General features: G+C 38.5%; 1 long non-coding RNA gene across 1 annotated transcript; it reads right to left on the bottom strand.

Moving 5' to 3' along the window:
- Nucleotides 1-5,473: 5,473 nt before the first annotated feature.
- Nucleotides 5,474-8,687, bottom strand: LOC145549399 (uncharacterized). Its single transcript, XR_014085358.1, has 2 exons — nucleotides 5,903-8,687; nucleotides 5,474-5,587 (listed from the first exon to the last, which is right to left on the bottom strand). It is a non-coding gene; the product is annotated as an uncharacterized LOC145549399 (long non-coding RNA).
- Nucleotides 8,688-24,867: the final 16,180 nt, after the last annotated feature.

Genomic DNA, 24,867 nt, shown 5'->3' with positions numbered 1-24,867 from the left:
TTTTTTGTTTGATGAGACATCAAAGCTCGAGGAGTTTTTTTTATTAAAAAATTCATTAATCAGATTCAGAACTTGATAAGGCAGCTAGAAGTCTCCCAAGAATGCTTGATGAGTTGGGCCTACGCGTTGGTTTGTTAATATTAAATCTTGTTTTTGAATCTACTTTATGAAGAATCATCAGCACATGCTCAAGGTACAGAGTGTTTGACAAGAAATAAATGAAGGTGCGAAAGAAACAACACAAGGCATCAGCAGTAGCATTACACTCTTCTTAAAAGGGATAACTGACTTATTTGGGGCTCTAGAATGAGGGTGTGAGTTGCTTGTACCTTACGTCTACATGATAATTCCTTTAAAGCTGCAGTACGCAGCTTTTGTTTTTTATCGCTATGTCACGACAGCACAAGACAAATAATCTGAATAAAACAACAAAAATCGAGCTCCTCTGCCTTCTCCCTATGGTCCAGCCTTCTATTGCATAAATACATTAATCTGTCAGAAACAACCAATCAGAGTCAGGAGGAGTGTCCGAGTGCTGTCAATCACCCTCGTCTATGTACTGGTTCTCCGCAACCTAGCTATGGCCACTGATGACGTCAGATAAACAGTTCTCCTGTAACGGTAAGTTGCCTTTCTACCAATGCAATATTTAGTAGCACATACATGAGAATGATTGACAACGCTAAGACCCTCCTCCTGGCTCTGATTGGTTGTTTCTGACCAGGAGAGATGCATTTCTACGGATGACAATAGTAACACAGCGAGGATGCAGAGGAGCTTGAATCAGATTATGTGTCTCGTATTATGCTGTCACAGCATGGATGTTTCCACTGGTGCAAACCACAAAGACGACGACAGGAAGTATTTGGAGCATGTTTTTTAATGATTTGTGTGAACAAGAAGTCATTAAAAAATATATTTTTTAGTGACTTATTTAATGGAAACACCACAATTGCGAAATTTGTGCTTTTCGACATCAACTGAATATAGACAAAGTTTTAAGCTCATTTGTTATGGAAACGCAACTTGTGAGGAACAAAGAGACATGCTTCATTGACTGAATCAACGACCGTAAAGCGCCATCTGATGACAAATCAAAGAGTAATATTGGAAAGTCCAGGACAGCAAATGCTTTAAAAAAACATTTTAAAAAAATACAAATGATCAGACATAAAACTCTAGTCCACTAATCTCAGTTGAAATCATATTTAACATAACTCACACTTGGATATCACGCAAATAGCACATTAGTGGAATGCTTTTGATCTTGCCTTATCCTTCCACCCGGTGATTATTTCCCAGATTAAATGAATTACTGCAGAGCGCCTTCCAAGAAAATAAATAAAATGTAAAAAATAAATCCCTTAGACTCCACTAAGAGAGCTGTAAACAGAATCTATTGTCTGAAGGAGCATCATCCCCCCCAAAAAAGTCCAAGCAATCCCCTGACTTGATTAAAACTAAAGAATCTTTTCATGGGAGTTGAAATACCCTAAAGGATCAAGACGAGAGATTTAGCTGCCTTGTATTTAAGTAACTAGGATTACCTGGTAGGCTGAGAATCTGCACCAACATGTGGCCTTAGGGTCTGTTTGACTTGATGAGCCTCTCCGCGGTGCAACCTAACATGAAGCGTGACAGTCCTGGAGCCGCTCAGGCTGGTTGACATCTTGTTGTGTTTTTGTCTGAACAACAGAAGGTCCCTGTTTCACATAACGCCAAGACCTGAGGGTACAAAGCCACAGTCAGTTCAAATTCAACGTAATTCAGAGAAACGTTCATAACGCAGAAGGGAAATGGAATGTTTCATGTACGGAAATACTCCGACAACTTTGCCAGGAATCGAAGAAGGACAAAACATTGAGTACAGAGGACTGAGGGAACACTTTGTGGCATGGTGTGGGAAACAATCTTATCTTAAATGTGAACAAAACAAAGAGAGATAAATGTAGACTTCAGGCGATGGAGGAAAATGTCAAACACTGTTTGCTTCATGGTGAAAAAGTGGAGATTGTGGAGGTTATAACTATCTCGGGGTACACCTCCTAGAAAACCAACGAAGAAGAAGCAACAGAGAGGCCTTACGCAAGAGGATAAAGAGGAAACTTGGATCCTTCAATGTTTGTAGCAAGATGCCGAAGGTCTTGTTCTGAAGAGTCCAATCTCTATCGGGTTAGCATCAGCAGAGCTGGGACTTTGAAAAAACCTCAACAAATGGATTCTGTTCTGGGGACTGCTCTGGAGATGGTTGTGCAAATAAATGTGCTTCATAAAATACAGAAAAGCTCTGAGCATTCTCGATAGGTTTCCTCTGATCTGCTAGAATACACGATGACCACAACAGGCCACCCTTCCTGCCCACAGGCGTTTCTGTCTCTACAGCCATTCTTTGAAGAAATTTTGCTTAGTTGAACATTTCTATACAGTTTAATTTCCCTTTGGGATGAATGGAGTAGTTTTAAATATAATCAACTTGAGAAGCTGTGCAGTACTGTGTGTGTGAATTATTCAATGAGACATTAACTTTAAAAGTGAGAGTGTACAGTTTATTTATACAGCTGCATTTTTAAAAAGAGTATCCATATTGCATTTTCAGAGTGGGGCTCCGACTTTTCCACTCGGATTCATGGTTTGTCGACCAACGTAAAAGCAACAATTTTATGTGATTGAATCACATCCTTCAACCACAAATAGACTGGCAGTGGATGTAAACTTTATTTTTCTACCTTTTGTTTGTGTTCTCTGTCCATTTAAATGAAACCTGAAAGGTTAAATGTTTAGTTTTAAATGAGCAAGCCTGAGAACAAGCTACACAGACTCCATGCTGTGATTGCAGCCAAATGTGCATCTTCTGACTTGAAGAGTGTGAATACTCTTCAAGTCAGAAGAGTATTCACATAAAAGAGTATTTTATGTAAAGACAATTTCTTTGTAGCTATTTTTGCAGAAATTACTTTTCACTTAAAAGTTGTGTCTTTTCTTTTTGTTAACCTGTTAACTCTTATGATGCAACTAGTATTGTCATGGACTCACTGACTTACCTTAATTTTTTTTAAAGCAGTAAAATGGTAAAATATCCAAGGAGCAAGTACTTTTTATATGCAACCACACTGTGCACTAGAGGTGTTACTAAGCTGCAATGGAAATCCACCCAAAATTTGAAGAGTAGAATTGAGCCAAGTCAAACCACATTTCCTAGTAAAAAAGGACATACTTGGATAATTTAAGACAGAAAAAAGGAGTTTGAATTTTCACCAAAAAAAATTAAGATTATCTTCAGAAACTTACTTGGAAATGTCTGAGTTTCAAAATTTTTTAATTTGCTAGAAAATACTGAATTTTTTTATATTAATCTCAGAAATTTTCTTGAAACAATTTATGAGTTTCAGAAATTGAATATTTACAACTTTTGAAACTCAGAAAATGTCCAAATGTTCAACATTTTCAATCTTTCAAACTCAGAAATGTCCCAGTTTTTTTCTTGAAAATGTCAATCTCAAAATTTCAGTCTTCTAGCAAAATTTTGAACTTTCAAACTGAAATTTCCTTATTTTTTGGCAGAAAAAAAATTATTATTATTATTTTCTTTTATTCTCTTTTATTATTATTATTTTCTACAATGGCCCTAACACCTAATACTCTGTCATCCATCTCCATGTTGCCGTGTGATAACCCTTTGCAGGGTGTACACTGCCTCTCATCTGATAACCGCCGTAGATGGACACCAGCCTCTGACCCCGTTTAAAAACGTGAGCATAGAGAGAGAGCGGATGGATTTGGAGTAGACATCTTGTGAATCAACCTGACAGAGGTGGTCCTACTGACATACATGTAATTGAGACTGAAACTTTTCTGAAAGAAAAAAAAACTTCCCTTTTCTGCTGAAGTTAATATTCACCCCTACATCCTGTCTGAAGCAGCAATGTCAAACACTGACAGTTGTCAAGTGTACAAGAACCAAGTAAGATGAACTCTCATCTCAAGGAGACATAAATGTCGTCTCATCAAGTGCAGAAACATCACTTTGAAACACTTTGAAAAACGCAGAAACACCTCTTTGCTTACTGAATAAACTATGGCTGATTTGGAATTGGTGGACATTTTTTTCTTTCTGGCATGGAAAAAGGACAACAGTACAGAACAAATCCCAAGACATGGAACAGCCTCCGGCGATCGCACATCGAGCTTTTAGTGTCAGACCCAAAGGACGAACAGTGCTGACATCAGCACCCAATCAGGTAGAACCACAAACTCAGGTGAGCCCTAAAACTTTGTGTGACTAAAGTTCAGCTGCTGTAGCGACGGGGAGGACACTCAGTCGACATGCTAATAACCTCTGGATCACTGAGCACCTCCTTTTTGAAATAATTATGCTGGCATTCTCTCGGCTCAGCAGAATTTACATGTGCTAGTGCCAGTCAGCACCCACACTGCGGTGAGCATACTCAAGCAGGCTCTGACGGATTTTCACAAAGATATGAATCTGCCTTTATTTCAATTCCAAGTTGACCCTTTTTTGTTTCGCGGGGGGAGGAATCATGAAATTCAGAGTAACTTAGGAATACTTAATCATGTCTACAATGTGTCAAGAAATCAGCCATCAATGCCTGAATGACAGTTTTTGTGAAAGTTGTAATACACTGTTGTGTATTGGGATTTGGTCACACTTAAAGTGCTCGTATGGAAATGCTAGACTGTCAACAATACACAAAATTGTAATGACAAAAATAAATTTGCCTAATGGAAACACGGCAACTTCAGGAAAAAAAAAACCTCAAGTTTCTTGATAACATTTTTGAGCTTGTTTCAAAATGTGTGTATTTTCCAGAACTGTGACAAAAACACTTCCTTCGCCATGCAACGCACTGCAGTGTATGTAACAAAGAGGCTTAAATGAGTAAAAGCCCAAATAGCAATTAGCACCTGGTCACCTGGTCAAACATTCTGTTTTAATCTGCATAGAATATAAGCCACAACGAGCAAAAATGTACAGAAGAATTCAGGCTTTTATTTGAAATTTTCTTGTATTTTAGCATATGATGAAACACGCTCAAAATAAAATAGTTCATTACACAGTGAGCCACTCTCCATGTCATAATAGTGAGAAGAAATTCAGGCATTCAAAGGGCAAGATCCCCTGGTTTGTTGTTAAATTTCTTCATGTACTTCAATATTCTCTGGATAAGATTAATGAGAGAAAATAACTTTACTTTAATATGTGCAGTCCAAGTAGGACATGTCTTGAAAACTTTCAGTTACTTTATGATGTCTTCTTGGAGAGAGGATGCTCTTTAGTCACAAAATGTTCTGTGCAAGCAAAAACAATTAAAATCAAACAAATTATTGCTGAACATGAGCCCGTAGTTTAAAAAGTTTTTTTTTCTCTGTGGTGAACTCTGTTTCATCTGAGCTGTTGTGGCCTATGTGGTTCTGGTGGCTTCTATTGGTGTAGCAATGAATGACAAGGAGCTGCTCAAGTTGGCATCAGCGGTTTCTTTAATTCTCCATCTGCATTTCACAGAACGGGCATGGAGGTAAAGTCAGTCTCTGGCATACAACAAGCTCCTCGTCGGTGATCCTCATGGCTCTGAGGATTACCCATAATAAAGTAACTACAATAAAATCATTATAAATTACAGTGATCGCATAGTGGATTTTGTTTTACAGTAAAAGAACAACCAGTGAGTGTCTTATACAGAGAAAATAAAGTAACTAGTTAAAATATTCTGAAAAATAAAATAAAATGCTGACATTTTATTTACTGATGCCATTTTTATCTTTTAGTTTATATAACCTTAGAACAATGCAGAAACATAAATGAACTACATCATTATATAAAACTGTTAATATAAAACTCAGACTCATGCTAACCATCTGCTACAGAAGATTTGGTAAAACATACCTGCATTTCACAGAACGGGCATGGAGGTAAAGTCAGTCTCTGGCATACAACAAGCTCCTGCAAGGAGGAGCCATAGTGTTACCGCGTGGGAAATTCCCACTGCACTTTCCCACGAACTAAACATTCTCAAACATGACAAAAACGACATAATAACAGAACTAGCGTGACTCAAACCGAACATATTTCAACAATATGCAAAAACGAAAACCATAAACACATTGCACAAAATGCATAAATAATATTTCTTTATGACATGGCAGAGACACGTTACCTCGTCGGTGATCCTCATGGCTCTGAGGATTACCCATAATACCCCGCTCTTTCTAGGTGAAGGCAATACAACTTTTTACCAGCAGATGGTGCATTTTAGCAGGATTTAACCCGAACCATTTTAACTATGTTACATACACCCCCCTTAAATTCTGCTAAAATGGGGTTGTATCAAACAAGCACACACAGCACTAAAACAAAAGTGCGATAAAGAGAGCACATGGTCATCACATCAGTTCAAAACTTCCCCTAAGGAATAATGTTAGCAAGAGTGAGGCCAATACTCTTACCACCACAGACCCAAAAGATGCCATCTACACCTTTTGATATACAACCATTGCTCTACAAGGTAATCACCAAAAAAAACAACTTTGAAATGACACAAATCTACCCAGCAAACATGGTCTTTACAAAGGAAACAGAGAGTCCACAGTCGACATTGAATCATCCACAATCTGTTCATTCATTTCACATATAAGTCTGGCTGGAGGCTTAACAGGCCTACCCGACCTAGTGCATAGCCGAGAAGGCTGAGTGCAAACAACATCAGTTACGGGCAAGTCCAGTTTTGTGTCAGTACTATGTTCCGCTGAAAGGTCATGCTGAAAGAGCTCAGAGTGGACAGCTGCAGTTGTAAGGTTGGAAACTGGTTCAGGAGAGCTTGACAGTGCAACAGATTCAGGGAAATCAGGTTCAAGCAAATCCTTGGTCACATCACCTGAGACAGGAAATACAATGTCCACTGAAGAACCACACACTGGAATCACAGAAGCACAGTCAGGGTGATCTACAACTTTATCCATACAACCATTTTCATCCATCTGCAAAAGCCAGTTCACAGTTTTAGTTTCATTGTCCTGTACCTCATCAGGCACAACAGGTTCAGAGAGTCCACTTCCTGCTGTGGAAGGGCAAGAGGAATTGTCCGCATCATCAGAAACGGCAGCAGCAGTGAGAAAGTTGACCGGGAGGAGAAGATTTCTGTGGAGAACCTTTGTCCTTGATGTGACAGGGTCTTTGATGCAATACACATTCACATCTGGCTTCACAGACACCACTTCATATACTGTCGATTCCCATTTGTCTGCAATCTTCCTCTTCCCTCGCTCACCACGATTAGCAACCAAAACTCTGTCTCCCACATCGAGAGGAGAACCTTTAGCTTTGCGGTTGTAGTACATTGCTTGGTGGGCTTGTTCTGATGAACTGTTTTGTCGGGCAATGCAGGCAGCCACAGAGAGGTCGTGTTTGAGGCGGGAGACAAACTCATGATGGTCTACAGCTGGGCCATTTGACAGAGCATGCTGGAAAACCACATCAATGGGCAGGCGCGGGATCCTGCCGAACATAAGGAAAAACGGTGCAAATCCAGTTGTTTCATGCTCAGTGCAATTGTAGCAGAATGTTAGCATTTTGAGCATCTGAGGCCATCTTGCCTTGGACTGGGGAGGAAGTGCACGTATCATGTTTCCCAAGGTTCTATTGTAACGTTCAACAATGCCATTCCCCATCGGGTGGTACGGTGTAGTGTGAGATTTTTGTATGCCAGCCATTTCCAGAAGTTCTTTGATGAGAAGACTTTCGAAATTTGCTCCTTGATCTGAATGAATGCGTTTAGGAAATCCATATATGCAAAAGAAGTCATCCCACAGACGACGAGCAACTTGTTTGGCTGACTGATTTTTGCATGGAAACGCATGTGCCATCTTGGAAAAGTGGTCTGTTACAACTAGGACATCCACACTTCGCTTATCTGAGAGCTCAGCTGTCCAAAAGTCAACACAGACCAGTTCCATCGGCTCAGAGGTCTGAATACTTTCAAGGGGAGCTCTGTCATTAGGTTCTGGAGTTTTGCCAACCACACATCGAAAGCAACACTTCACATGGTTAACAATGTCACGTTCCATCCCAATCCAAAAGAACCTCTGTCTGGCGAGAGACAGCGTGCGGGCCTGGCCCTGATGACCAGCTGAATCATGCACTCCTTGGAGGACTTTGGCTTTTAAAGAGTCAGGGACAATAAACTGTTGAGTTGTCATATTCATTTGTTTGTCTTTCTTAACTCTGTAAATCAGGCCATCTTTAATGATCAGCTTAGGCCAATGTCTCAGCAAGTTCAAAACACCAGGTAACTCACTTGCTCGTTCACGTCTGGTGGGTCTTCTGTGACGCTGCATATAATAGAAAAGTCTGCCCAGCACACCATCCTGACCTTGTAAATTAGCAAGTTCACTCTTTGGCAGCAAGGTAGATTGATCAGTGTCACTGAGTTGCAAGACAGCTGGGTCAGTGGCCCTCATCTGACTGAAACCTCCAGACTCATGTGCCTCAAGAACAGCCGACACATCTTGCGATGTTAATGATGTCTGGGGAGTCGGTGAGGTCACCTCAGCATTGTCGTCCGTGCACTCAACAACCAACTGACAGTTGGTCGTACAACGAAACGCATCTTGGACCGTTTTGTCCACCATGCCGTTCACCTGGTTAAGTAGTGCGGTATATGGTTCAGTTACAATGCGATGGCCATGCATGACTGAACAAATGGTTCTCTACTCAAGGCATCAGCGACAACATTTTTGCTACCAGGAACATAGTTCAGATCGAAACTATAGGCAGCGAGCCTGGAAACCCACCGCTGTTCACACGCATCTAACCTTGGCTTGGTTAGTATGTATGTTAATGGGTTGTTGTCTGTCCAGACTGTGAAATGACGCCCTTTTAGCCAGTGGCTAAACTTGTCGCAGATTGCCCATTTAAGAGCAAGAAATTCCAAGCGATGTGCTGGATAGTTTAGCTGAGAGCGTGAGAGTGTCCTACTGGCAAAAGCCACAGGCCTAGCCACCTTTCCATCAGGAGGAAGCTGTGACAAAACAGCTCCAATGCCATCAAAAGAGGCATCGACTGCAAGGATGAATGGAGCATTAAAATCTGGATGAGCCAAGGTAACGCTACTTATTAACTCATTTTTCAAAGTTTTAAATGCTTCCTTGCACTCATCAGTCCAGTCAGATGGGGACAGTTTAACCTGACCCTTTTTGAATTTGGGTTTGTTGCCTCGTCCCTTTTTGTTTGTCACTCCAGGCTCAGCTACAAGGCCAAAGAGTGGTTTAGCTTTGACAGAGCACTTGCCAATAAAGTGATGATAATAAAGGACCATCCCAAGAAAGGATCTAATTTTCCTGGCACATGGTGTCTCACCATCAGGCTCCATAAGATCAGCTTCCTGTACCTCACTGATAGCCTGAACTTTACTGGGATCAGTGCTTACACCATCCTCACTTATCACATGACCCAAAAATTTCACTGACCTACGAAGGAAGTGACACTTTTTGGGAGATAGTTTTAAGTTATTTGCAGCCAGACGAGAGAAAACCATCTGGAGCCGATCAAGCGCAACCTGTTCAGATGGGGCAAAGACCATCAGGTCATCCAAATAACACAGCAAGCTAGTGAAATTTTGGTCCCCAAAAATAGACATCATCATCCGCATGAAAGTCGCGGGGCTGTTGGTCAAGCCTTGAGGCATCCTATTGTACTCATGCAGGCCAAAAGGAGACGAAAAGGCAGTAAACCTTTTGTCATCCTTGTGCAGTCTCACATTATAGAACCCTGAAGTCAGGTCCATGGTGGAAAAGAACACATTCCCACCAAGTGCAGCGAGGGCATCTGTTTGATGAGGCAATGGATGCGCGTCTTTAACGGTTCGCGCATTCAACCATCTGAAATCATTGCAGATACGGAGATCTCCATTCGGCTTAACAACCAGGACCAGAGGAGAAGAGTATTCGCTTTGTGATTTACGAATAATTCCCAACTCCTCCATTTCACTCAGAGCAGTGCGCAGTTTTTCATAATGGCAGGGCGGAACACGCCTGTATGGTAGCCTGAAGGGTTTGTCATCCACCAGACGTATTCTGTGCACAAAATCTGTAGCATCCCCACAGTCCATTTTATGCCGAGAAAAGATGTATTCATACTGCTGAATGATTTGCAGTAACTTATTTTTCCACTCGAGGGAGACTTCACAAGATGAGAGGTCCAAGTCCTGGAGTCCAATATCACTCAGAATATGAGACATCTCCTCGTCAGCTACTGGTTTTTTTACAGGGTCTTTGGTGTACTGTGTGTTGGATTGGATGCTCTCAGGTTTGGTGAAGTCATGTACAGAAACACAAGTGGACACATCGGCAACTTTTGCATTTCTTCTCAGTGTGAGAGATTTTCAGTTGGATTTACAATCTTGACAGGTACACAACCATCAGCATACAATGACGCTACAACTCTCCCCACTAGAATTTGTCTGGGTCTGCACCTGGACTGAGTCGGTTCAATGATGACTGAACAGCCAACCAAAGAAACATCAGATGTAGGCAATTTGGCCCAAACTAAATGTTCAGTTAGGGGCTGGAGAGTAACAGACCTTTTGAGTTTGGCTGTGCCCACTTTGATGGGTTTCATGCCTGGGTCACAGGACATCGAATCTGACAGCAGAGACATTAAACAGGGCAATTTGTCTTTGTGAATGCCTCTCTGAGAGGAACAGTCAGTTGTTTCATCAAAAGAGACTTTCATTTGTGAAATGAGCCATCTGATAGCATTACTGCCCAATATCATTTCGTCAGATTGGCCCGGAACCACTAAGACAGGGATCAAGACATTAAAGCCAAAAACTGTTAGAGTGAGTTCATACAATGCAGAAGGTGTGACGACATGACCTCCACATCCAACAATAACAAAATCAGCAGCTGGCTTCTTATCCAGATTTGTGAGATAGCTTGAAAGTCTTGCTTCAGCTTCCTCACTCATGGTGCATGCCATTGATCCACTGTCAACCAAGGCTTTGAGGGAATGTTTGCCTCCAACAGTCACATCTGTGTAGAACAAGCTGTCAGTCTTAGAAAGTCTCTGAGGGGCTTGAACAATCAGTGTCTTTTGCGGTGGAATCTTGCTGCTGTAATTAGCGTACAGTGTCTCACAGTCATCATCAGAAGAATCCAAGGTGGGAGTGTCACTAAGACGATCTGCGCTGTCCTCCCCTCCACGCAGATCTTTTAGTTTTCCTGCTGGTTGTGGGAAGGTAGCTGATCTCTCTGACGGCAGTTTCGACTTGAATGACCAGGAAGATGACAGAAGAAGCACAGATTGTTCTGTCGGCAGTGCGTACGTGCAGTGTGAGAATTATCATTACACACAGAACATGGTATGTCATTCAGTCCTTTAATATTCGGCAAACGGCTTTTAACAAGTTGCCTTCGGCTGGACTGGGAGTTGCATTGGGCTTGAAGCAGCACTTTCTCCAACATGCCAATCAGTCTTTCCATAGTGGAATTGTCCGGGGCTACACATTGTTGCAGTTCCTGCTTATGAACAGATGTGGGCGCTGTGCAGTCCACCTCTGCTCGGTTCACACTGATTCTGCTTTCTTTCTCAGCAGACCGCAGTCCCTTTTCCATGTGATACTCATCCAACACTTCCTGAACATCTTGTGCTGACCATTTTTCTATGGTCTTGGATCTGAAGGTGAGAGCTAAATCTTTACATGGACAGTTTCTGATGAACATGCGAGTAACTTCAACACTTGGATTGTCAAAGGTCTTACCCTGTTCTTTAAGTCGGTTAACAGCAACATCAGCTGCTCCATTCAATCTTAGCCAATATTCGAATGGATCCTCATTCTCTCTCGGCCGGGTGGAGTAAAAATCAGCAAGTGGTACGGGGGAGCACTGATCGGACCCAAAATGTTTGCGCAGAAGTGAATAGATGGCTTGTGGATTGCGCTGAACATCAATTCCACAGTTGCGTATTCCACACCTCACAACATCCCTTGCTCTGCCTCTAAGATGGATGAGGATCTCCTCAGCCTGGTGTTCTTGCTGCACACCACTCTTTTTTATGTAATTTCTCATTGAGTCCTCCCATTCATCAACTGTAACCGTATCTGAACTCTCCCCTTTAAAAATAGGTGGTTCCTTCACCTGGCTTCTGGAGACGAGTTGGACCTGAGAAAGATCCAGTGAGCTGCATGGGACTTGATGGCTCTCATTTTGAGTTGTTTTAATTGCAGTTCCACTTGGGCTGCTTGAGTTCAGGTGTGCCATAACACTATCAGCTAGCTGTTGCCCTATTTGTTGGACAATAGTGCTCATCTGATCAACTAGCCCAGCATTATTAACAGGAGAATCTGGAATAGATGTGCTAGAGCACTGAGGAGGTTGAATATTAGGACAGGTCTGACTACTGGGTGTAACAATTTCCCCAGTCACCAATGAGTCATTTACAGTATGTACATCAAGTAAGGGATTACCCAGTGTTTGGTCACCCAGTGAAAATGGAACAGGGGTGTTAAAGAACCCTCTACCTCTCCCAATACAGAGTGGAGTCACGTTTGATTGTCCAAAATTACTGAAACTCATTTTGACAAAAGTCCAAGAGCATTCAAAAGAAATGTCCTTTCACAAGGATTTATAAACACACTCAGATGCGCTACTTAGACTTCCGTTGAAAACTCAGATGACACAGTGGAGCTCCAGCGACGTGAGGATCAGAAGTCACCAGCCCGGTCCGATGTAGTTCTGGACGAGTCACGGCACCAATGTGGCCTATGTGGTTCTGGTGGCTTCTATTGGTGTAGCAATGAATGACAAGGAGCTGCTCAAGTTGGCATCAGCGGTTTCTTTAATTCTCCATCTGCATTTCACAGAACGGGCATGGAGGTAAAGTCAGTCTCTGGCATAAAACAAGCTCCTCGTCGGTGATCCTCATGGCTCTGAGGATTACCCATAATAGTAACTACAATAAAATCATTATAAATTACAGTGATCGCATAGTGGATTTTGTTTTACAGTAAAAGAACAACCAGTGAGTGTCTTTTACAGAGAAAATAAAGTAACTAGTTAAAATATTCTGAAAAATAAAATAAAATGCTGACATTTTATTTACTGATGCCATTTTTATCTTTTAGTTTATATAACCTTGCGTTTTAGAACATTGCAGAAACATAAATGAACTACATCATTAAATAAAACTGTTAATATAAAACTCAGACTCATGCTAACCATCTGCTACAGAAGATTTGGTAAAACATACCTGCATTTTACAGAACGGGCATGGAGGTAAAGTCAGTCTCTGGCATACAACAAGCTCCTGCAAGGAGGAGCCATAGTGTTACCGCGTGGGAAATTCCCACTGCACTTTCCCACGAACTAAACATTCTCAAACATGACAAAAACGACATAATAACAGAACTAGCGTGACTCAAACCGAACATATTTCAACAATATGCAAAAACAAAACCATAAACACATCGCACAAAATGCATAAATAATATTTCTTTATGACATGGCAGAGACACGTTACCTCGTCGGTGATCCTCATGGCTCTGAGGATTACCCATAATACCCCGCTCTTTCTGGTGAAGGCAATACAACTTTTTACCAGCAGATGGTGCATTTTAGCAGGATTTAACCCGAACCATTTTAACTATGTTACACTTGCATAAATGTTTAACACTGTACTTATGAAATGGCATTCAATAAATAATGACACTTTTAATGCAAATCTGCTTTAAATGTGTCAACTTATCATGAAATGTGTCATTATTCACCAAATAATGCAAAGTTGACACTTTTAGTTCAAAATGGCGTTAAAAGCCTTTACTTTGTATTTAAAGCGTCATTATTTACCGTAATGCACTTCATAACAACACTCATATATACTGATGAAGACTCCTTCATGTTTGTGACAGCGTCGTCATGTCAGTCTTATGCACACCCCTTCAGATAAAGTGTTACCCAAATTACTCCCCCAAAGCCTACAGTCATACTCATACATTTACCCAAACAGGAAGTAATAAATAATTCTTATAGTCACTTTTATTGTTTTCACAACAGTACCACAAAATATCATGACAATTCTGTAAGTCTATATCACCCAGCCCAGAGCAAATTATTCAACTTCATTGTTTAAAATTTTCTTCTCATTGACGTAATGTATCCACCATGATGTGCTGCTATGAGATCTGTAAATCTGTCAAATGTAAGACTTTAGCACAGTCAGAATGAGATCATTTCCTCACTTGATCATGTGGGGCACAGAAATTTTAGAGTTCTCCTCAAACACGTTGGTCATCAGGCCGTTACAGCGGATGTTATCGATGCACTGAAGTGGAAAGAACACACACACACACACATGCGCGCGCACACGCGCACACACACACACACACACACACACACACACACACACACACACACACACACACACACACACACACATGTTTTCCGGAATTCTCTCTTTGTTTTATAAGAACTTATATTTACTTGATGCAAGAGAGAGGGGAGGGCTGCCCTGACATGTTTTCTTATTTAAGAGAAAGTTCCAGAATGTTTTATATGATGCAACAGAGAAAAGTTCCAGAATCCTGTCTGTTTTATTTTGATAACTTAATTTAAATCAAAACATATGTTTTTATGATAAGGACTTTATAAAACCTTATTAAAACAGATGTTTTATACATTAAGCATTTTATGACGTAGATTTAACAGATGTTCGTGTGCGATGGCATCGATTTATCGATTTTTGATTTGGGCGTGGCATTTTAATCCATCAAACTCGATTAATTAAAATTTGACATAAGCTTGTACCAGAATCTTCCTTTAATTTTTCTATGATGAGACCATCAAGCAGGATGCCAGCCTACAGGTAACATTCAATTAGACCTTATTGTGAGAAATAATCTTTGGAGATCTCATCTTGTTCTCTTGGCTTTCACGCTAGTGCGTTTAGTCTAACTTTTATTGGGAAGCTGCTATTCAGTCCAAATTTACCTTTAACATCACTAAACCAATCATCTGATCACACATTTTAATGGTCCTCCTCATGGAGCCCAAAAAAACCCAGTGGAGCACACCCCTATGAAAATATTTCTGAAACATGTTTCTATGTGTGGTCCTACAAAGTCAGTCACTCACACACACATACTCATGGATTTCTGACACATTTTGACCTTGTGGGGCCCTCCCCTATGGATCAGAGAGTTTCTTATTGTTTTAGATCACAATTCAGGTTCCTGATGTCATAAAAGTACATCATATTATAACTTATGTTCCACACATCTTAAACAGCTAAACTATCATGTTGAATGATGCTCCACTACAATCATAAAAATTCTGTTATAGGACCTGGTTAGACATCCAGAGCTGACTGGGAGACTAGTATTGCATTTTTTCTAGTAGCTAGAAAGGCTTTTTTGGTTTTGGGAAATACTTCATGTGATTTACATTTACAGGTCTTGAGTTTGTCATTGATGTTGTCAGGAAGATGTTGGTGAGTCATTTTTGGTTTTAATTCCAGGTGGCGCACTGTCAGCCTATTATTTAGCAGGAATATATCTCTTTTCATATGTTAATATGATGTTAAAGGAAGGAATATCACAACCATGACTGGTGTTTGCCCTTTTGGCTGATTCTAAATTTGTGTACCATAAACATCATTCAACTAATTTGCCTTTGTTGCAACAAGTAAACTTTGGAGCCTTTTATCCTATCTCTGTGTAACAACTTTTTGTGCATCTTATGTCCTTGTTGGGGCCTCTTGCATTGAGCCAAGGTTTTGCCATATTTTGGATCATGTTTGACCCACAGATTAGCTCACATTAACTGTAACAACACATATATTTTCATCCCCACTTAAAACTTTCAATTGTCAAATAAGTTTCTCTTGTGGACTACTCAGACAGTGATGATGCTGGCAATGATTCTCATAAAGATTTCTCTTCACCTCTACAAAGGGGTGTAAAAAGAAATATAATAATTATAGAGAATTACAATTATTTTCAACATATACTCTAAACGGTAATAAGAAATACATTTTAAAAAATAACTCTCTGCAAGTACAATCACAGGATTTGAATACTTAGTTTTTGTAATCTTTTAACAGATTAATAAAATTCCAAATTCACCTGATACTATCTACAATTCAAGTAATGAGAATGTGAAAGACCCATCGACCTTGTTTTCAATGGATTCTGAAAGACCTAAAAGAGGATCTTTCTTCTCCGTAATCCTCATGATTCAACATAATTGACCAAAATAGTAGACTTTTTATTAAATTGTTTACAATACAGGGCTGGTTTTCATTGCAACAGCACGTTTTATAACTTCATCTAACATTGTCTTGTTCTGTTGACATTTTTTTAATGGACTATTTTCATGATATATTTTTCCTTTTCTTAAGAAGCAATATTATTCCTTGATTTTATTTATTTGCTTCAATCTAAATTTACTCAGAAAAAGAGTACAGTCAATTTGACAAAGCACTCTTATATAGAGGTACATCTAAAATAATTTAATATTGCTTGAAAGTGCAATATTTATTGCTTCTCATTTCAAAAGTTAAATGACTACTGCACATTGAGTGGACTATTTTAACCTTTTATTTATTGTAAATTAGACAATTATGTCTTACGGATTAAAAAAAGGGTCAAATTTTAGTTTCTCAAAATATTAGAATATCACATTAGACCAAACTAAAAAGGTTGTTTTAAATCCTAATGTCAGGTTGTCCATTTCTATTCACGCAAAACCTGGTTGGACTTCTCTCTTATGGATTATCTGATATTAGATCATCATTATACAATAAAATATTTCAATGTCTTTTTTTTAAATTTCATGATTATGGCTTACACATAATAAACTCCCAACATTCAGTGTTTCAAAAACAATGTCAATATTAAATTATACCCATTAAAACATTTTTTGCAATGTATAATGGAAGTCCAGGTTACTTTTATAGCAATTTCCAGGGCATCTGCATGATTAGTTCTGCTGTTTCTCAGCTTTGTCTTGACAATACTCCTTAGAGTTTTAAGCTCAGATCGGGACAGTTTTCTGGCCCAGCAAGCACAGTAACACTGTGGTTGGATCAGATTTTGGCTGTGAGAGCTTTTGCGAAGTCCTGTGTAAACGTGCTATCGGCATTTAAGTGAGACTTATCAACAAAAGTTGACAATTTAATGTTGACATATTACCAAATAAAATGAATTGTTTGAATGATTGATTGATTGATTGATTGAATGATTGATTGATTGATTGATTGATTGATTGATTGATTGATTGATTGATTGATTGATTGATTTAAATGTCTTCTCTATGATTGTGTAAGCCATGTTATACATGGTGTACAACATTTGTAACCTTCGCAACATGCCCATGAAAATCTGCTCCTATTATAGTTTTTGCCTCATACTTAGGAGGTGATTCACCATTGATTGTACTCTACCCTCTACATCCCTCCTTTTTTCATCTAGCTGACTCCTAGAATTGTTTCCTTCCCTCTTTTCAATAGTTGTCGACCGAAAGTGGCCCAATTTTAAGCCACTTGTTGAACAACAATATTAATGTTAGTCATTGATAACCTGGGTCACTGTAGTACGGCAGTATCTTGGTGATCAGCATATTTTCTTCAGAACATATCCAGACAGATGTATCTAAGTCATCCAGTGTTTACTTAAAAGCATTCAATTTAACATGTCAGAATATTGCAGTCTTACTCTGGTTAATAGAGCATAAATGAAAGTATTTTACTGTTACATACGGAAAACATTTCGGAGCTTGGAAATCTGAGAAATTCCTTGACACATTTTTTTTATTTCAAATTTCAATATATGAGGTTCAGAGATGCTTGTTTTCCTTGTCTAACCTAGTAAGGCAACTCTTATGATGACAGAAATGACCGTTGCTAAATTAAGAACTACTCCCAAGCAGCAAACATGGTAACATGTTATCAGTTTTTAACACAATTTCATCAAGTAGCTGCTATTAATTGTTGATTGGGAAAAGTGGCACTTGTTTGTTGTTTTATGTTGTATAAACTTTACACTTTGAGGCTATTAATAGTAGATTTTATCCCATTGGTTATGTTACAAGCACTGAAAACTTTAGTCCTTGTCTACCTTCTGGATAGGCCTCACCCCATCTGGAGTAAATAACGATACTTTAGCTGTTATTTTAAATTAACCAGTCATTTCCATGAAGTTGAAATCCAACTCATAGTTTCAGATTTTATATATGTCTAAGATGATTCAGGTTTTATGACGTGGCAAGTTATCCTGCTGGAAGTAGCCATCAGAAGATGTGTGAATTATTAAAACCAAACTATAAATAATTATTAGCAAAAACTTAATTCTAAGATGGGGAACACATTCTCAAGCATAGTTGGACACTTTTGTTTTGCCACTAACACTGTTGTATTGCTGTATTACCAATGGAACTGAAATACTTAACTACTTTAATTACTTATTTGTAAGCCACACATTAAGAGGAGCATATTAAAATCAGTTGTTAATTTGAATTAACTTTTTACTTTAAATTAAAGTATTGGCCTGCTTTGATAAAATTCTGAATTTATGGCCTCTTTCTGTTAGAACCACAATAATTAATTAATTCAATAATTAACTCGTTCTTGGCGGCCAGATCGGCGGCGACCGATTTTGCCTTCATATTTTCAAATGCCGGTAGAATTCGAACCACGTAAGATAAAGCAAAAATTTTTTTTGCATATAAAACTGTAAGAATTACACTTCCTTTTCCGACCGTAAACATCTCCCCTGAGTTGCAGTGTGCACGCAGACGAGTTCACAGATTTATAGTAATAAGGATGGGCCCAACGATGCAAAACAAATATGATGTGGCATCCATCCCTATATTTGCAGATCTGTTCGGGTGTGGCTAATCACTTCCTGTGTTGGATATCTTGTTCTGATGTTGACAGCATGAAATATCGTGACATTTCATCAAATCTCAACGGACGCCATTTCCGAATCCTATGAAGTTTTTTCCTGCAAAAGCCGAGCACTACACGTGCTCGATATTTTTTGCAGCATCTTTTTGAAAACACGGTGCGAACACAAAAAAATTATGGGAAGACATGGAGTAAGAAGATTTTACTCTGTGGCCAAAGTCTTGGAGCTCGTCACCGCTCCCAATAGCAAGAATGAAGAAGAGAATTCTTCAGACCCTGATACGGCGGACAGTGACGAGGAAGCGGACTTCATTGAAGGGATCGATCAACTTCATGAGATGTAAGTGGGCTCTCTCTCTCTCTCTCTCTCTCTCTCTCTCTCTATATATATATATATATATATATATATATATATATATATATATATATATATATAAGACAAAACATGTGATTGAAAAATCTAACTCTAATGTTACGTCTGTGTGCAGTACTGACAATGGCGTGGAGGAGAAAGACGAGGAGCTGAATGAGGATGATGAAGAGGACAAGAGTGTGGTGGTGGGTGCAAGTAGAGGAAGAAAAAGAAGTCGGGAGGGTCCAGCAAATAAAGGGAAACACAAAAGGTCAGAAACTCAGGCCAATACTCAAGTATCGGCCTGATACTTAAGTCGGGTGGAAAACAAAGAAGGAGCCTGATCATTTGCCACATCCCCCACTCAATTTCCGTCCAAAGAGGAAACCAGGTGTTCAGCTGCCCCTCTCAAATGATGACATTCCCTCTCCATCAGAACTACTCAAATTATATTTTGACCAGGCTGCCATAAAGACTCTCTGTGCAAACACCAACAAAAATGCAGCAAAAAACTTAGCTGCTGGAAAAAAATTTATTTGGACTGATGTCACACCGGATGAAATGTATGCATACATTGGGCTTACTCTGTACATGGGACTGATGAAACTACCACAAATGAAAGATTTTTGGAGAACCACCACTGCATTTCGGGTTTCATATCCAGGGACAGTAATGCCCAGAGATCGTTTCATCAACATCCATACTGTTGATGCACATTCTGATTGCACTGATAAAAGGATATTTTCCCCCATTTTTTGTTTTTAGAAAATTGGCTGTAACTTTGAAACTAAGCTTTGAAAAAACTCCAAATAAATTGGGTTTTGATTTAGAAGGCTTGTGTGGAACTTTTTTGTATTGACAAGTTTACAAAAAAAATGTCAAAAAACTATAAAACGAATGGAGTTCCTGTGATTGTTTTGCACATTTAAGCATTTTAATCAGTTATTATTGATTAATAGCATACAAACCTGGGAAATAGGGATTATAAGGATTTTATTGATGTAAAGAACATTGGAATGCTCCTAATAATGACTCTGCAGCATCCAAAAATGTAAAAAAAATACTCATGCGAACCTTTAGAATTGTAGTACTAAAAGGGTTTTAATCGGAGACAATTGACGCGTATCCGAGTTTTTTTTACATGTCTGATTTGGCGTGTCGTAGCAGCAAGACTCCGCCTCCCCCAGTCTCACTTTCTACTGGTGTTTAAAGTGCACATGTTAAACTACACAACAGTTTTTAAATTGTGTTAATAGGCCAAGTAAAACCGGAGTTATGCTTAAATATGTAAACCATATTTGTTTCAATTAGCGAAATTGTAAAACCCGCTCCTTTCCACAGTGAGACGGAGCGCTCTCTCAACACAAAGAATACAATATAACAGATCCCCTCACTCGAGCTCACGTATTAAACTGATAAGAGTTGAAATTTTGTTGCAGATAAACGAAGGACAGTGACGCAAGTAACGGCGCGAAAATAGAAAAAAAAAGTACCGCGGGAACGGAGAACAGAAAAAAGAGGCACGTCAACAGATAGTTGTGATATCAGACGATCAGTAAAATCTACCTCGTAATTTGTATTTCGGACATTGTATTTTGTTTTTTTCTGTAAAGAATGATGAGAAGAATGAATGTGGGGCAGGCAGCAAAGCTCTTTTTGAGCTCGAAGATGAGGGAGACTCGCAGTCTGAGTCTGGAGCAGACAGCGAGGATTCTGATGACAATGTAGCGATTCAGTCATTCATATCAGGAAGAGAGAGAGAACATGGCTATCAGGAAGAAGATGAGGTAGGGACAAACAAGACTAAGCAAAGATTGAAACTGAGAAGTTGGCGGCGCTGTGCAACTGCACGGTCTCGATCACACCAAGAGGTGACGCTGCTGAGCCACTCCCCCACAGTGATCCCTGGAAGACGGAGGAGGATCCTGACAGTGTGCCGGGAGTAAGCAGGTTTCAGCCACGGCGAACACCCGGTGTCCAAATAAACCACCTGTCTTCTCATAGTCCAAAAGATCTTTTTTTATTATATTTTGCCTATGACACAGTGAAAACAATTTGCCTCAACACAAACAAAAATGCAGAAAAAATAACATTAGGGAAAAAGTACAAATGGAATGATATTGAAACGGAAGATCTGTAAATTTTTTGGTCTACTGATATATATGTCTTTAGTTTCACTGCCCAGTATTCAGGACTATTGGAAGCAAAACAATATTTTGTCTGTGCCCCTTCCATGCAAAGTGATGTGTTTGTGCACAAATGAATGAATTACCTACATTTTGTTGATGATAATCTTCTAAACAGGAGTTGTTTCCTGTATTTGTACATATTGATTTTGAAATTTATAGTGTGTTAAAATTGTCAGGAGAAGTAATTGCCAGGATTTAAATATATTTAGGAAAGTTATACATTTTTTGGAATCTTGATTTGATATTTTGTAAATTGTAGCACAGGAACGAATGGATTACCTACATTTTATTGATAATAATTTAATATACATGAGTTGCTTGCTATATTTGTACATATTAATTTTGAAATATAGAGTATACTTTAGAATTCTAAACCATAAAACGTAATTGTTATACATATTTGTGGGTTTCACAGTGACAAAAACAAAAACTTTTTCTACTCGAATTTTCTTTTTTGTGTGATTTTAGGCCCAAAATGCAATGTCAGTATGTCCAAATGACAAAAATATGTGTAAATTGACAAAGTTCAGGTTGTCCTAAAAAAATAATAGCACATAAAGAAATATTCATGTTTTTTTATTAAGAAATATAAAGGTAAAATCAAAAATTAATAAAAAAACGGCCATTTAGAACACTGAATCCCATGGGTTAATGGTTTGTAATTCTGTTGATGGTTAGCTAGCTAAATGTTGACCACATAAAGAGCTAAAGGTAGATTAGTTAGAAAGTTCCACCCTGCTATGTTCCACACTGTTAGGGAAGATTGTGAAAAATATTTATTCAGAAGAATTTAAAACACATAATGTTAGATTTGGTCATTAAAGGTTTGTAATTCTGTTGAAGGTTAGCTAGCTAAATGTTGACCACATAAAGAGCTACAGGTAGATTAGTTAGAAAGTTCCACCTTGTTATTTTCCACCCTGTTATGTTCCGCTCTGTTGGGAAAGATTGTGAAAAATGTTTATTCAGTACAATTTAAAAAACATAATGTTAGATTTGGTCATTAAAGGTTTGTTATTTTGTTGAAGGTTAGCTAGCTAAATGTTGACCACAAAAAGAGCTACAGGTAAATTAGTTAGAAAAGTTTCACCCTGTTATGTTCATGAACCAAATAAGTTAGAAATTAGGGTGAAAATAAATAATTTTAAGTCAAATAAAAAATTTTGAGATGATGGAATAGAGTTGCAGAGTAGTCTGAGGTATTATCAGATGTTTATTCCATTTGTCTGCTTTCATTTCACTAGTTACCCCCATTGATTCCTGTGAGGGGAACAATGAGTACATGTCATGGGAAAATCCACTACAGGGATATCACATGTTCTTTCCAAATAGAGCCAGGATAAATACTCTACCTATACTTTGACTTGAAAGAGCCAATCCTGCAACTAATAATGAAAATCATCAGATTTTCGAATCAAATATTTTGATTTTCCACCCTGTTATAGGAAAATCCACCATGTTATGTTCCATTCCACATGTTTTTATTAAATATTGTTACAGAAACATTAAGTACTGTGGATTTTTCTGAGCCATGTTAGGTGTTGAAGACCAATAAATGCAAATATTGGTATAAGATTTTGAAATTACCAATATTTTCAATGCTGTCAGTAATAATGAGTAAAAAAGGTGTTTTCTTTGCAATACAGTCATAAATTATTCGTAACTTCATGATGTGTTACAATTTCAAGAAAAAAAACATATTATATAGTAAAAGGGACACACTCTATGTAAGAAAAAGTCATTATTTCTCAAATTTAAATGTTTAACTATTTGTGGTCCATATGTAAATGTTCATAAAAGGGTGGAACACTGAATTCAGAGACAATGGTGAAAAAACTTACATGTAATAATTAATTTATCCAATCCTGTGCTTGCCCATTATTATTAATTTCTTATTGTTAAACATGTCAGTGTTGTAACAAAATATTCAAAACTTAAAACAATACTTTTTTTTTCAAAAATCCTGAGGCCGAAATGTTGCCACAAAAAAGAATCACCCAATTAATGAGATTAAAAGAGATAAAGTGCTGAATATTGATATCTGTTTCCCACCTAGTTTTCATTGCTAATTATTGTGAGAAATCATTAACGTGATCAGTGTCTTCTCATGGATGAGTATTCTCATGGATCAGTATCATTAATCATTATTGATTATATATAACTAAAGGCAAACTGAATAAATTTGTTATTTCAGAATAGTGTCAAACTGGTAGCCCTTTATATGACTCGGTAGCCATGAAGTAGCTCTCAGTTTCAAAAAGGTTGGTGACCCCTGATCTACTCGCTGCAGCCAATCTGCAACAGATTTTTGTGCATTGTCTGTGAGAAATGCCAAACATGACACACTGAGTAATTGAAGGGGGGCGGGTTCGGCTTCTCCGTCAGAGCATCGGCGGTGGCTGGGGGAAGGCGGTGCTGGGACCACGCGGTGGCTATAGGCCGAGCGGCGCTTGGCTGCTCGGGCCGCTCGATGCTCCGCGGAGCTTTAATCTAACATGTTTTTTAAATTATACTGAATAAACATTTTTCACAGTACTTCCTAACAGGGTGGAACTTTAAGCTTAACATATACAGGTTTAACATATTTAAGATAAGAAAAAGTACAGAGATGGTGACAGTTGAAGCTCGCTTTATTTTTCATGGTTGAATTCACATCAGAACCAATTGATGTCACTTACATTACATGGTTTTTGTGGAATTTCAGACTTTTTGAAAGCAGAAATGAAACATAATAACATTGTGAAAAGTTAGTACTGGGACATGTATAATATTAAGAAAATATCAAATGTGAAAATAGTTTCAGTAGATTAAATTGCATATTAAAATAAGGTGTAGTCCAGTCAATCAAATTATTGAAGAAAAACATAAATATATATATATATATTACAGTTTAAATGTCATGAGGAAATCTATTACGCTGCACTGGGGACACATAAAATTGAACATGTCAGTCAACAAAAGGGTGTGTAAAGAACAAGTTAATATTTAAAAGCCATTTTGTTTATATTTGAATAATGGCAAACATCTCAATCCATCCATCCATCCATTTTTCTGCACCCTTTTCCCTTAGTGGGCAGGGGAGGGTTGCTGGTGCCCATCTCCAGCTGGCGTGAAAACATCTAAATGTGTAATTAAAATACTTTGTTGTACATATTTTGCACAATTTACAAAAAATAATTGTAAGCAAAACATGGGGTCATGGAATGTTGCCGCAAAAAAAGAATCAAGTTACAGATTTTTAAATAAATCTTATCACATTTTGAACTCATGACCAAATCTGCTGCATTTCAAAAAAATTATAACTGTTATATGTAACGAACACACTTTTAAATTGAACACAATTCCTCAATATTTTAATTGAACTTTGCCATGACACTGCCATGTTGCCACTGACATCTGGTATTGGTTTCCTTATTAGC

Source organism: Poecilia reticulata, chromosome 20 (assembly GCF_904066995.2).
Source record: "Poecilia reticulata chromosome 20, P_reticulata-male-v2, whole genome shotgun sequence".
Lineage (NCBI taxonomy): Eukaryota > Metazoa > Chordata > Actinopteri > Cyprinodontiformes > Poeciliidae > Poecilia > Poecilia reticulata.
Note: the sequence above shows the minus strand (reverse complement) of the source record. Positions and strands in the feature narration are given on the sequence as shown.